Source organism: Taudactylus pleione, unplaced genomic scaffold (assembly GCF_031769625.1).
Source record: "Taudactylus pleione unplaced genomic scaffold, aTauple2 ptg000066l, whole genome shotgun sequence".
Classification (NCBI taxonomy): Eukaryota; Metazoa; Chordata; class Amphibia; order Anura; family Myobatrachidae; genus Taudactylus; species Taudactylus pleione.
The window spans coordinates 8,174,239-8,187,026 of record NW_028284468.1 but is presented as its reverse complement, the minus strand read 5'-3'; positions in this window follow the sequence as shown (position 1 = coordinate 8,187,026).

The window sequence follows — 12,788 nt, the reverse complement described above, 5'->3', positions numbered from 1 at the left end:
CTCCCTGATGGGGGCGTTCCCACGGGAACGCCTCCCGTCAGAAGCCGGCCCACTGACATCACTAGTGATGTCAGTGGGAGTGATTTTGGCTCTGATAGAGCCAAAATCACTCCGGAGCTTGCGGTTGAAAACCTCAACCGCAGGCTCCGGCTCGCAGTTTCGATGGTCGCGATGGTCAAGACCATCGCGGCCATCAAACTGCACGCTCGTATAGCCTGTAGGCGGTGACCCACAGCTATACGAGCGTCCAGGAGGACGCTCCATTTTCATGGAGGGCGGCCCTCATTCAGAGCGTGCGCTCTGCTCAGAGCGTACGGCTCTGAATGAGGGCCAAAGTTCCATATCACCATTGATAATACACTTTTACACATTACCCCAAAACAGCAACCCATACACATTTCCTATGCACTAATTATATACCAAAAACAGCTAAAATACAATCTATTCCCAAATTAAAGAGTTACAGAACACTCACAAAGAATAATTACCATTACAGGGATATTTAGGGGAGTCAGGTGACCACGCCCCCTCTTCATGAGCTCCGCAGGACTTGGCAATGGTAGACACCATGCTGAGAGATATTTGTTGCTCCCTTGGGCATGTTGTGAGAACGTCCTGATGATTTCCGCTCTTCCACTGGCACAAGAGGTTTGAGGAGGAGTCTGGAAGAGGCAATATACACAGCAAAACCTAATGTTTGAGTCAGGCCTACTGCAGCAATATCTGAGTGGTGACAGTCCAGTAGAGGAGGTTACCATGAGGACCCGGAATGAGTTTAAAGTGTTGTAAATAGTGTACCCGTTTACCATTTCTCCATAAACACAGAAACACATATTCACCCTTAGAATGGGTATTTAGATGGCATTGTGGACTATTCGGAGATGAGCGAATGCAAAGATGCAGATGGATCTTTGGCACTAAGTATAGTAATAATGATTGTCTGCTCTCACAAGTGTATGTTTTGGGGTGGTGAAGCCACATAGATGACTACAGGCGGAAATCAGCAGCCGCTTTGAGACTCTGAATTAGCCCCTTCATGTTAATACCTTTTACCTAACTTATTATATGATCAGGGCGATCGCCCCCTGTAACACACAGCCACTGATGTACTGATACAGTGCAGCTCTGGGCAGGGGGTTAAGCTGCGACCACATACAGTCAGTCTGAGGGCCCTAGGCAACCGCCCCCCCATCCCCCATCACAGCTCCTTTTCCCTGCACTCAGGGAGACGGACACTACAGTGGCTCCTGCATGGGTGACCGGCATGTGGTAGAGGGGAACAGGAAGAGGAGTGACAGCCGGATGTGCTGGCCTAGTCCTACCTGGCAGCGGAGGCTCCTTCTCTGCCGCAGAGCTGACTGTGACAATTACAGGTAGTGTCAGAGGTCGGAAACTGGCGCATTTCTACTGTTCATCAGAGGAAATAAGGGCCCATTTATTAATAATCAGTTATGCAAAGCGATTTGGGCGAGATATTAGCACCCAAAATCGCATTGCAGGATGCAATTATAACTTTTTACTCCTGCGCCGGGACTCCTGCGCATTGCGCAGTCTACTGACCATGCATGCGCAGCGGCCATTGCTGGGGCAGAGCATGGTAAATCGATCATCAGCGACTTTAGGGGTCTATTTACTAAGCAGTGTTAGGAGACAGAGTGAAAAGTGATAAGGTGCCAGCCAGTCAGCTCCCAACTGTCATCTCACAGGCTGTGTTAGAAAAATGACAGTTGGCAGTTGATTATATACCACACCCACCCTGTCTATCCTCACTGGTACATACTTGCCGACATTCAGCTCCCTCCTTCCGGGAGGGAGTTAAATGCCTGCATTCTGTGGGGGGCGTGGCCGGGCTATGATGCTATTTTGGGGGCGTGGCCGCCCGATCGCGTCATCATGGCCCCGCCCCCTCTTCACAATGCCGGAAAAAAGGCATTGTAAAGCAGGGGGCGGAGCCACGATGACGAGGATCGCGTCATCGGGCCCCCCGGCAGCGGGGGTTTTCACTAGTAGTCTGGGGGGGTAGGCGGCAGCCGGGAGGCTTGCCTGCCTTCCCTGGGGGTCGGGAGCGGCACCCGATATTCGGGAGGCTCCCGACCAAATCGGGAGGGTAGGCAAGCCTGCACTGGTATCTCCAGCTGTCTCTCTGCTATTTCCTCCTGGATGTCCCAGCGCTTTCTTAAACTGGCGCCCCTTCTCCTTCAGAACCCAATTCAAACTCCTCATACTCGCTTACAAAGCCCTCACCTAATCCTCTACTATTTACATATCTGCTGGCAGGTATAATATGTGTTTTCACTTTGTACTGATTAGTACCTCTGCTGTACATAACATTTATAGTATCATCCTTAGGACTTTGTCAAAAAACTAGATTATCAAGCAATTAATGATTTGGAGCCAACTCATTCATATGTTTTAAACCATAGATCTTATGACCCGTTTAAGTGGGAGAATGATTTATCAGATGTCCATCCTGTTATTCCTTGTGAAAAAGCCCATGTTTAGCCTATACAGGTTTTACTAAAGTAATTAAGAGAATTGGGTCTTGCAAGGATTTAAATTTTGGGAAAGGATTACCCAGAATTCCATCCATCTGATGAAACTCTCAAGGGAGAGAGTTGAGTTGAGTGTTGCAGGAGGGAGACGCTATCCTATTGAGGAAAGTCCGAGCCAGCTTAATTATACTCAGTCCATGAATAAGCTCCTGTAAAGGCCAATTTATCAAGGATCGCTTTTGCAATGCGATCAGGGCATGCCAGTAACGTAGTATGTAGTCAGGAAGCTGGCGGTCGAAATGCCAACTGCCAGCTTCCCGACAGTGAAATCGCAGCATGGGATTAATAATAGGCGCCTAAATACTGACTCCTATCATTAGCCCCAAATGAAAATCCCGACGCCCGGCACACCAATTATAGGTAAGCTGGGTGTCGGGAGCGGACAGCTGTGGGGGGGAGGGTTAGGTTTAGGGTCTCCCGACGGGGACTTAGGGTTAGGCACCCCCCCCGGGAGGGTTAGGTTAGGGGAAGGGGGGGTAAGGGTCAGGCACCCCCTGGGGGATGTGTACAAGAAATGAAAGTGATCTCAGTGCTAACGGTGTAACATAAAAGATTTAATATACAAACAAGAATTTTATATAAAAACAAATATACTTTCTTCATAAAAACATAAAATGCATACATTACTTGCAAAACAAGTTTTTTATATAAAATTCTTGTTTTTATATAAAAAATTATATGTTACACCATTAGCGCAGAGATCACTTTAATTTCTTGTACACATTTCTATTGTTTTGGGTAAAAAGGGATATCCTAGAAAGTGCTTAATAGGTGTGGATCGCTAAGAGACTTGCCATCTATATATTCCAAAATTACCCCCTGGGGGATGTAAGGGTTAGGCAACCCCCAGGAGGGTTAGGTTTAGGGTGCGGGGAGGGGGGTTAAGTTTAGGTACCCCTGGGGGGAGGTTAGGGTTAGGCACTAGGGGGGGAGGTTAGGGTTAGGCACCCCTAAGGGAGGGTTAGGTTTAGGGTGCGGGGAGGGGGGCTAAGTTTAGGTACCCCTGGGGGGAGGTTAGGGTTAGGCACTAGGGGCGGAGGTTAGGGTTAGGCACCCCTAAGGGAGGGTTGGGGGGGAGAGGGTTAGGGATAGCCTTTATACTTACCCTGTCAGGATCTTCATATGCCGGCCTTCCGGCATCGTATTTCATCCGCCGGGCTGACGTCCGGTGGTATAACATACAGATTCTAGTAACGCCCCTGATCGCATTGCAAAAAGCGATCTCTTCTGTCGGATGTATCATCCGGGACATGCAGGGACACCGGTGAAAGGAGCCCATCCCTGCGATGTCTGCGGAGAGCTGCCGGCCAGTGCAGGGGGTGGTGCGCATGCGCAGACCCATGGACTGCACATGCACATCCGCTATAGCCGGGGAGGGTTCCGGGGGTCCCTCCACCTGCTAATAGTGCGCGGTGTAGCCCATAGGCTACAGCGGCTAACGCCATTTTCATTGCATTCCGAATATTGGTAAATTTGGCAGCATCGCATGTCCCATAGAAACCTATGGAGGATGCGGCTGCCAGCGGTAATGGAGGGACCACATCAGGTATCCCTCCTTAATACATACGGGGGATACTGCGGTCCCTTCTTAATATATATGGGGGATAGTATTTGAGGTAAACCCCTGAAAACGGGTGTTTTCGGGTGATTTTACCTCAAATACACTTTGATAAATGTGATAAACGAGTGAGAAGACGGAGTCACTTTATCATTACAAGCTTCTGACTTGTGTGGTGGTCACAGACTCCGATCCTACAGAATCGTCTCATATGGGATCATATATTGCAACTGCAGGCTCCAATACTCAAAGAGATTTGCGATTACTGCTTTGGATACATTATTACACTTATCTTGTTATCAGACTAAACAAAGGTAAGCTTGGGCACTACTTATGGATACAAGTGCTGCTCATTAACAACATACTTATACCTCAATACACTTCATTACTTACTGTGTGCACTGCCTATGCCACCAGCGGACCCACTGGGGCACTAAAGGGACACAGACTAGTTTAGACATCCTGAACAACTGGATGGGTATTGTATTATTTTGTTAGAGGTTTGCATTGTGGACTGCATGCAATTATTGCATTTAGGCTTGATCTCACTGCATCATTTATTCCATGTAGGTTTTATTCATGTATCTAGTATTTGGTTTTAACTTTTACATATATATGAGTTGATTTTTTTTTTATATTATTACATAATTTTACGACACTCATATTTGTTTCCAAAATCGGTTAGAGGCGCTCCTCAAATTGTGTTATTTACATATCTGACGTGTTCTCCATTCACGCCCACTTCACTCCACAAATGAATGCCACCTCTTCTCAAACGATTACTTCCTCCCACTCCCGTCTCCAAGATTTTGCCTTCGCTGCTCCCTGGAACTCTTTCCTTCTCCCTATCAGACTCTTCAGCTCTCTACAAAACTTCAAACAGACTCTCAAGAAGCACTTCTTTGTCAAAGCCTTCAAGCTCTCATCCTAAGCCACTGCTCCATGCTCACTGTCTCTCCCCATCATGCCACCCGTCTGCCCTTCCCTTTTATATTGTAAGCTCTCACTAGCAGGGACCTCTTCCCTCATGTGCTTCTCCTTTCCTTGCGTACCATCATCTGCTCCCCACTGCCTGCAGCAACACCAAACCTTTGGGTTCTGCTGCCTGCTGCTTATTTGGGTATCATCAGGGCCGTAGCTAGGGTAGTGCGGCCGGTGCCATCGCACAGGGCACCACAGATCAGGGGATGCTGTTTGGGCCTGTCAAATTTCTGTTTATTATCATTCTTGCTCGTAGCTTCCTCTTCTTTTATCCCCAGCATCTCCTGTCCTCTCCTATCTCTTCCCTGGCCCTTCCCCATGAAGCCATGGCCCTTTTTTGGGTGCATTATGTCCCTTTGCAAAATGAGGGGGGCGCCAATGCTCTTTCTGGCACAGGGCACCAAAATGTCTAGTTACGGCTCTGGGTATCATGACTGTTGATGCAGCTGTTTATAAACCTTGTCCATGTCCTGCAATGTTTTGTACTTTAAGTCACTTTTTATGTTTTGTACATACTGTTTCTGTACCTTGTAAGGTGCTGCGGACTCCTTTTGGCCCCATATAAAGGATAATAATAATATCAATTAATAATTGTCCTACAGTATATGGTGTTTGTGCTGTAAGATTTGAAAAATATGGGACATACAGACTTAACATCTTGATATATGATGGTGGCGTTCTGTACGAGCTCCTACAGAGAAGCCTATTCATTTGCCCCTTTCATCTTAAAAGAGGGGCTCTGCTGTACCGGGACCCATCGGTGGCTGACTATTTGCCCTTACAGATCCTAGTGCAGTGGCTTTTGAGACGGAGGTGTCACCTTCCCGACCCCCGGAGCCTAGAGGCCTAGCGGACGCCTGAAGCCGCGTCCTGGATTTGGGCCTCCTGCCCGCCGGGACTGACGCTGCATCGCGGAACTACGTGGTGAGTCGCTTCATTTACCCCGCTGATCCGGCTATCCCAAGGCCCTCGGAGATCCGGTGCACCTGCTAGTCGGCGCGGCTGATTGACGGGGAGCGGTGGCGCCAGAGGGCGCGACGGTTGATCTCCCGTGGATCCCCTCCTCCTGCTGCTGCACCCAGATACTGACGCAGCGGCTCCTACACGAAGGGGTACCTGAGGGACTCGGGGAGCCTCGCTGGGGCGCTTGTGCACGTGGCGCCGGGCTAGTGCCTGAAGCCCGCGGCTGTGGGTGAGTGCCTGGAGTGGCCTGCTACATCTGAGACCCCACAGCTCCTGTTGACAAATCCCATCTTTGGAGCCTGGGCGGCTGGATCTGCGAGTCCCTGTGCCCATTTGCGAGTCCCTGTGCCCCATTAGTTGGATATGCCCTTTACTTGCCCAGGGGCTACTCAGCATTAAAAGGAGCCCAATACGTGTGTGTTATTCCATCCTTACAAGTGGAACATATTCTAATAGTCCAAGAGATACTTACCAGAGCCCACTGTGTTGACGATGTGAAGATACCTATCTAAAGAATGTCGCACCTACACGGGTAATGCCCTGCCTTCCCATGCAGTAATTTTCTGAGTTGCTTTCCCCAAAACACCACTCTGGTCCTTTTTAAAGTGAGATTCTATGTATTTCTCCGACTATGCCGTCAAAGAAAACAAGATAACAAAAACTTCCAGCACCAATTCGCTTTCCTACTGCCCCTATATCTAAAATCGGTCAGATGCCTTCCCCATCATCTGGAGCATCTTCTAGGTCCACTTCATGAGATTCGATTTCACCTGCTGACTTGGATCTAGACCTGGATGTTAATGCACCGCTAACTACAGAGGCTATGTTCCAGGTTTTTGCGGCGTTTCGGTCTGACGTGTTAAAGGGAGTGGATACTTCTATTCAATCTATCCGAGCTGATATTCTGGGGTTGGGAGAGCGCACAGACCATATAGAGGTGAAGATGCAGGAACTGGTCTCATCGCATAATGAGCTCCTCTCAGCCCATGCAGAACTTCAATCAGAGGTTTCATCTATGAGAGATAAAATGGCTGATATGGAAGATTGCTCACGAAGACACAATCTGAAGATTCGCGGTATCCCAGATTCTGTATCTAATGCAGAGCTACCAGATTACGTTTCAAAGTTGTTTCTTAAATTGGTGCCTACGGCTTCTCAACAAGACTTGTTAATTGATCGGGTACATCGCCTTCCCAAACCGAGATCTGGAGCTGGAAATTACCCGCGAGACACTCTAATGCGTGTCCATTTCTTTCATTTCAAAGAGCAAATCCTGCGTGCTGCACATCAAGCTGAGGGCACAGACACCTTGGGAGGCCTTCAAATCTTTCCGGATCTGTCTGCAGCTACTCTATCTAAAAGGCGCTCTTTCCAGTCCATCACTACAGCTTTAAGAGATAATGACATCACGTATCGCTGGGGGTTTCCCGTAAAGCTTCTGGTCAACTACGAAGCGTCCTCATACGTAATCTCTACTGTGGAAGCTGGAATTAAGCTTCTGGCGGAATGTGACATCCCTGTGGCTACCCGTGCTTCTGGCTCCAGCGTTCAAGTAACTCAAGACTGGTCTAAAGCTACGTGAGATTACTTCATATATACAGCTATTGAGTTATCTATGTTATAGTCTGGTCAGTCCCGTTTCATCGAAAGGACCAGAGATATTAGATTACATATTTTACATGAGATAGTCATTTCTTATGTATGCCTTATCATGTTTTTTCTTGTCTGATTGCACCAAAATGAAAAACAATAATCTGTATATTTGTATTTTTGTTTGTTTTAGGGCCTTATTTACCAATAAGAAATTAGAGGAGGGAACTCTTAGGGGTTTTCAGCCTATCTACTATTGCAAAAAGTTTTAATTTGAAACCCTTATCTAGTACATCTATAGATAATTAAGCATGTTTAATGCATATTGTTATTGGTGGAATTCAGATTCCGAAAATTCCTATAGTTTTACTATTACTATTATTAGTGTTATTTTGTGGGTCAAGCGACTCCACGTTTATACTGTTAGTAAAGTGGACAAGATTATGTAAGTTTGTGCTTGGAATTAGCTAACGTGCATATTTGACATCTAGAGAGACTTGAATAGTCCTTATGCTCTGCGTTGGTGAGCGTTGCATTTTAGCTTTTTTCCTGTATCTATGTAGTCCACCTGTTTTTGTATTGCTACCAATATACTGCATGGGAGGCTTATGGCTTTCGTCATAGGCCACGTTCCTCCATGTTTTTGGTTTTGCCGTTTTTTTCCTATACGGCAAACATTTTAACCCTAATTTTTTGGGTTATCTCAGTTTACCCTATGTGTTCCTTTTCTGTGTGTCTTTTTTGTTTTTTTTCTGGTTTATTTTGTATTTTGGGTACCATGGTTCATATTATCCTATCTCCGCTAGAACCTTGGGTATTTTTGTCAATCTAACGTCTCTTGCGTATGGTCTATAGATTATGGTCCAATTCTTTTCTTTAAATGTACATGGTTTGAACTCCGCTAACAAGCGCAGGCTTGCTTTGTCCACCTTCCATAGACATAGGGCTAACATCGTAGCACTACAAGAAACTCATTTTTCATTGGTGGCCCCACCAGTATTGAGAGATACGAGATATAATGTTGCATATTATGTGAACGGTCCTCTCAAAAAGAATGGTGTAGCTATGCTGTTCCATAACTCAGTCTCTTTCATTTTATCTAAAAAGGTAGAGGATAAGAACGGCCGGTATTTGATTTTAGTAGGCCAGCTGGAAGGTAAAGAGGTTACATTAGTTTCCCTCTATGCCCCTAATACTCTTCAAATCCCGTTTCTCAGACGAGTGTTCGAGGAAATTTATCAGATTAGACGTGGTCATACGATTATAATGGGTGATTTTAACTTAGTCCCTGATAGTCGAATAGATAAATCATCAGTTAATGTTTCCGGAGTGAACAATGGCATTACCGATACATCAGCTCTGCTGCAGAAGCTCTTGGCGGAATTCGATCTATACGATGTGTGGCGGGTTCATTCGCCTAATGTGAAAGACTACACGTTTTTTTCACATGTACATAATACTTATTCACGTATTGATCTGATTCTTTTAGACAAACATCTACTCCAACATACCCGACAATCTAGAATCAAACCTATAGTTTGGTCTGATCATGCTGCGGTAACGTGGACTTGGGATGGTCATAACACAAGATTTCCTCCTAGACCATGGCGTCTACCGGATCACTTACCATCTTCCCCTGAAGGTGTAAATCATTAGCAGATGCCCTGGAATCCTATTTAATAACTAATGATCCACAGGACACCTCTAGCACAACACACTGGTGCGCCCTCAAAGCTGTCCTTAGAGGAGTAGCCATTCAAACAAGTTCTTGACTTAGGAGACAATATCTATTCAAACAATCCGAATTGGAATTACGCTTAGCTCAGGTTGAATCTCTAAATAGGGCCCGCCCCTCTCGTATTCTCAAGAGAGAACTAGTGTCTATTCGAAACCAATTACAGAAATAATTTTTGGCCCGTATGAAATCATCCCTAATTAAACTCCAGCAAAAGTTCTATAATTCAGGGAATAAGGTAGGTAAGTTTTTAGCTCGTAAATTGCGTAAACGTCAAGCCATAAATAGGATTGAATATTTAATTACACCTAATAATAAGAAACTACTTAACCCCGCTGAGATTACAAACGCCTTTGCTGAGTATTACGCGGGATTATATAATCTACATATTGACACTACTACACCACAGCCATCTGGCGCTTCTATTTCTACCTTTTTAAGATACATTAATTTTCCTCAGCTAGGAGAGGAGGCTTTGGCTGTTTTAAATGCACCTTGGACTGAACAAGAAACTTTAAGCGTGATCAAAACATTGCCCTTGGGGAAGTCCCCTGGTCCGGACGGGTTTACAAATTTATTCTATAAACACTTTGCTAATTCGCTTTCCCCCATACTTACTTCCTTATTTAACTTTGTCTCTGGTCAGGGCAGCTTTCCAACAGAGATGTTGGAAGCCCAAATTATTACCTTACCTAAACCAGGTAAACCTCCCTCATCCTGCCCGAATTTTCGCCCAATAGCCCTACTCAATTCTGACATCAAAATTTATGCCAAGATGGTAGCCAGTCGGTTGGCCCCTTTTATCCCCCATTTGATTCATCCGGACCAGGTGGGCTTCATCGGCGGCAGACAAGCATCAGATAACACTCGCAGAGTCTTTGATGTAGCAGAGCTGATGTTGAGGCGCCGTAAGGAGTTCATCCTTCTTTCCCTAGACGCCGAGAAGGCGTTTGATCGCCTTCATTGGCTGTTCCTTTATGAATCTCTAAGCCATTTTGGTTTTCAGGGTGCTATTCTGAAGTCTATCAAGGCACTCTATAGTAACCCCACAGCTAGAATGTTCAGTAATGGCTTTCTTTCCTCCCCATTTAACATTAGAAACGGTACAAGGCAGGGGTGTCCTCTATCCCCACTAATGTATGTTTTAGCTATTGAACCATTAGCTTCAGCAATTAGAAATTCTCCTTCATTCCCTGGAGTGACAGTTGGTCCAACTTCACATAAATTATGTTTGTTTGCAGACGACATTCTATTGTTTGTAACTAACCCAGTGGCTTCATTGACAACCCTCCATGAGATACTAGACAAATTTAATAGACTAGATAACTTTGCTAAGATAAATTTTGACCCTACAATAAAACATATTGCCGAATTGTTACATAATTGGTTGGGTTTCGAGGTTTCCTGGCTGGGTTGTCTTGCAGCATTTAAAATGATGATTTTGCCAAAGTTAATGTACCTATTTCGCACCATTCCCTTTTCGGTTCTGAAACACTTTCTTATTAAGGCCCGTAAACTAATTGTGTCTTATATTTGGAAAGGTAAAACTCCACGGCTAGCCTACCAGCGCATGACTAAGCCTAAAACCTTGGGGGGCTTACAAATCCCAGACCTAGAATTATACCAGGCAGCGTGTTTAGTTTCACAAATTAGTGACTGGTTTCTTCCCCCTAACACTAAACCCTGGGTTGACTTAGAAAGGGCACTATTGAAAGAGTATCCCTTGGTGGACTTAATCTGGACTCCCAAACAAATGCGTCCCCTTTCGAATGATACTCCTAGGGCCATAATAGATTCCCTCAAAAGCTGGGACAACATGATATTTCAATCTAAATGTATCAAATTACCGACTAAGGGCCTGATTCAGAGCCGGTCGCTATTTGCGCTCGCTCGTCCAGAAAATAGGGGTGGCTATTCAAATGAACCGTTCGCTCTTTGCGGTCTGTTCACGCCTCTAGGTCTGAACGAGCGAACAAAACTTGCGGTCGTTTTTTGGGAAACTACGCCCCCTGTCCGCTCGCATCCTACGTCATGTCCGCTATTTATTAGATTAATCGAGTACATCGAACAGGGTATGAGCTGCTCGCTATTCTTGTGGTTGGTTTTTGCTACCACAATTTTGCGAGCAGTTCTGGCTATAAAATAACCCAGTGACGTGGTCAATGACGCTGCTGTTTTAAATATGCACACCCATAAAACGCCCGTTTTGACCTTTAAGCAGGCCTGCGATCGGATCTCCACTCCCCGTTTTCAAGCACCTTCCCCTGTTACCACCCACATACGCCTCATCCTGTCACTCAAATTATCAGGCATTTGCTATTTTGCGAGCACATGAATTTCGGCCGCACTGACTAGTTCGCGCATGCGTATAACGATCCATACGCATGTGCAGTTGGGAAAACATCGCTCGGAGCGAACGAGCTGCCACTTACGAGTGGCTCTGAATCAGGCCCCAAATCTTTATCTTTAGCCGCTATAGCACGCTTAATCCCTGATCTTTCGGTGGCGATCTGGCGTTCATGTGGGATTGAAACTATCTCTGACATTTTGAATTCTACCTCTCTAATCCCGTTTTCTCAAATTCAATCCCAATTTCAGTTACCTTCTGGAGAGCTTTTCTCCTATCTTCGAATTCAGCATTGGGTGGCTAATATAATAAAGCTGTGTGGCTCCTTGGAATTGCCCTCGGTTGATATCTTGGCTAAATTAAAAAGAGGTAACTCTAAAGGTAATATTGGTTTTTGGTACTCTATGTGTCTCGAGGCTTGCCCCCCAGTTAAGTTCAAGTCCCAAGAGCAATGGGAGTCTGACCTTCAGGAGGTTTATACTCCTCTGCAATGGGAATCTATTTTCACTACTGCCCACAAATTGTCAAAATGTTATAATCATTTAGAATTACAGTATAAAATACTCCATAGGCTCTATTTTACTCCAGCTAAATTACACGTAATATGGCCAACGCAATCAAAATATTGTTGGAGATGTAATATGAATGTTGGAGACACATTTCATATTTTTCGGAGTTGTTCTCATATTCAGGCTTTCTGGAAAGATTTATTTGCTTTGATTTCTAAGGTATTAAAAGTGAATATCCTACCATCCCCTTCCTTGGCGTTATTGCACGTTTATCCTGTAGACATGCTCAAGAATGACTGTTATTTAGTGGGTCATATTCTCCTAGCAGCCAAGACAGCAATAGCACAATTATGGAAATCATCTTCTCTTCCGTCTATTCATAAAATTATGCACAAGGTACAATTCGCATTTTTGATGGAGACTATAGACGTTGCATATTCCACGTCTGCTGTTTCGCCACTGAGGTTATGTTGTAAATGGCAGGAATTTGTATCTGTTGGCGAAGGTGCAGACCTTATGCTTGGAGATATACCTTCTCTATGAAAATATTTGG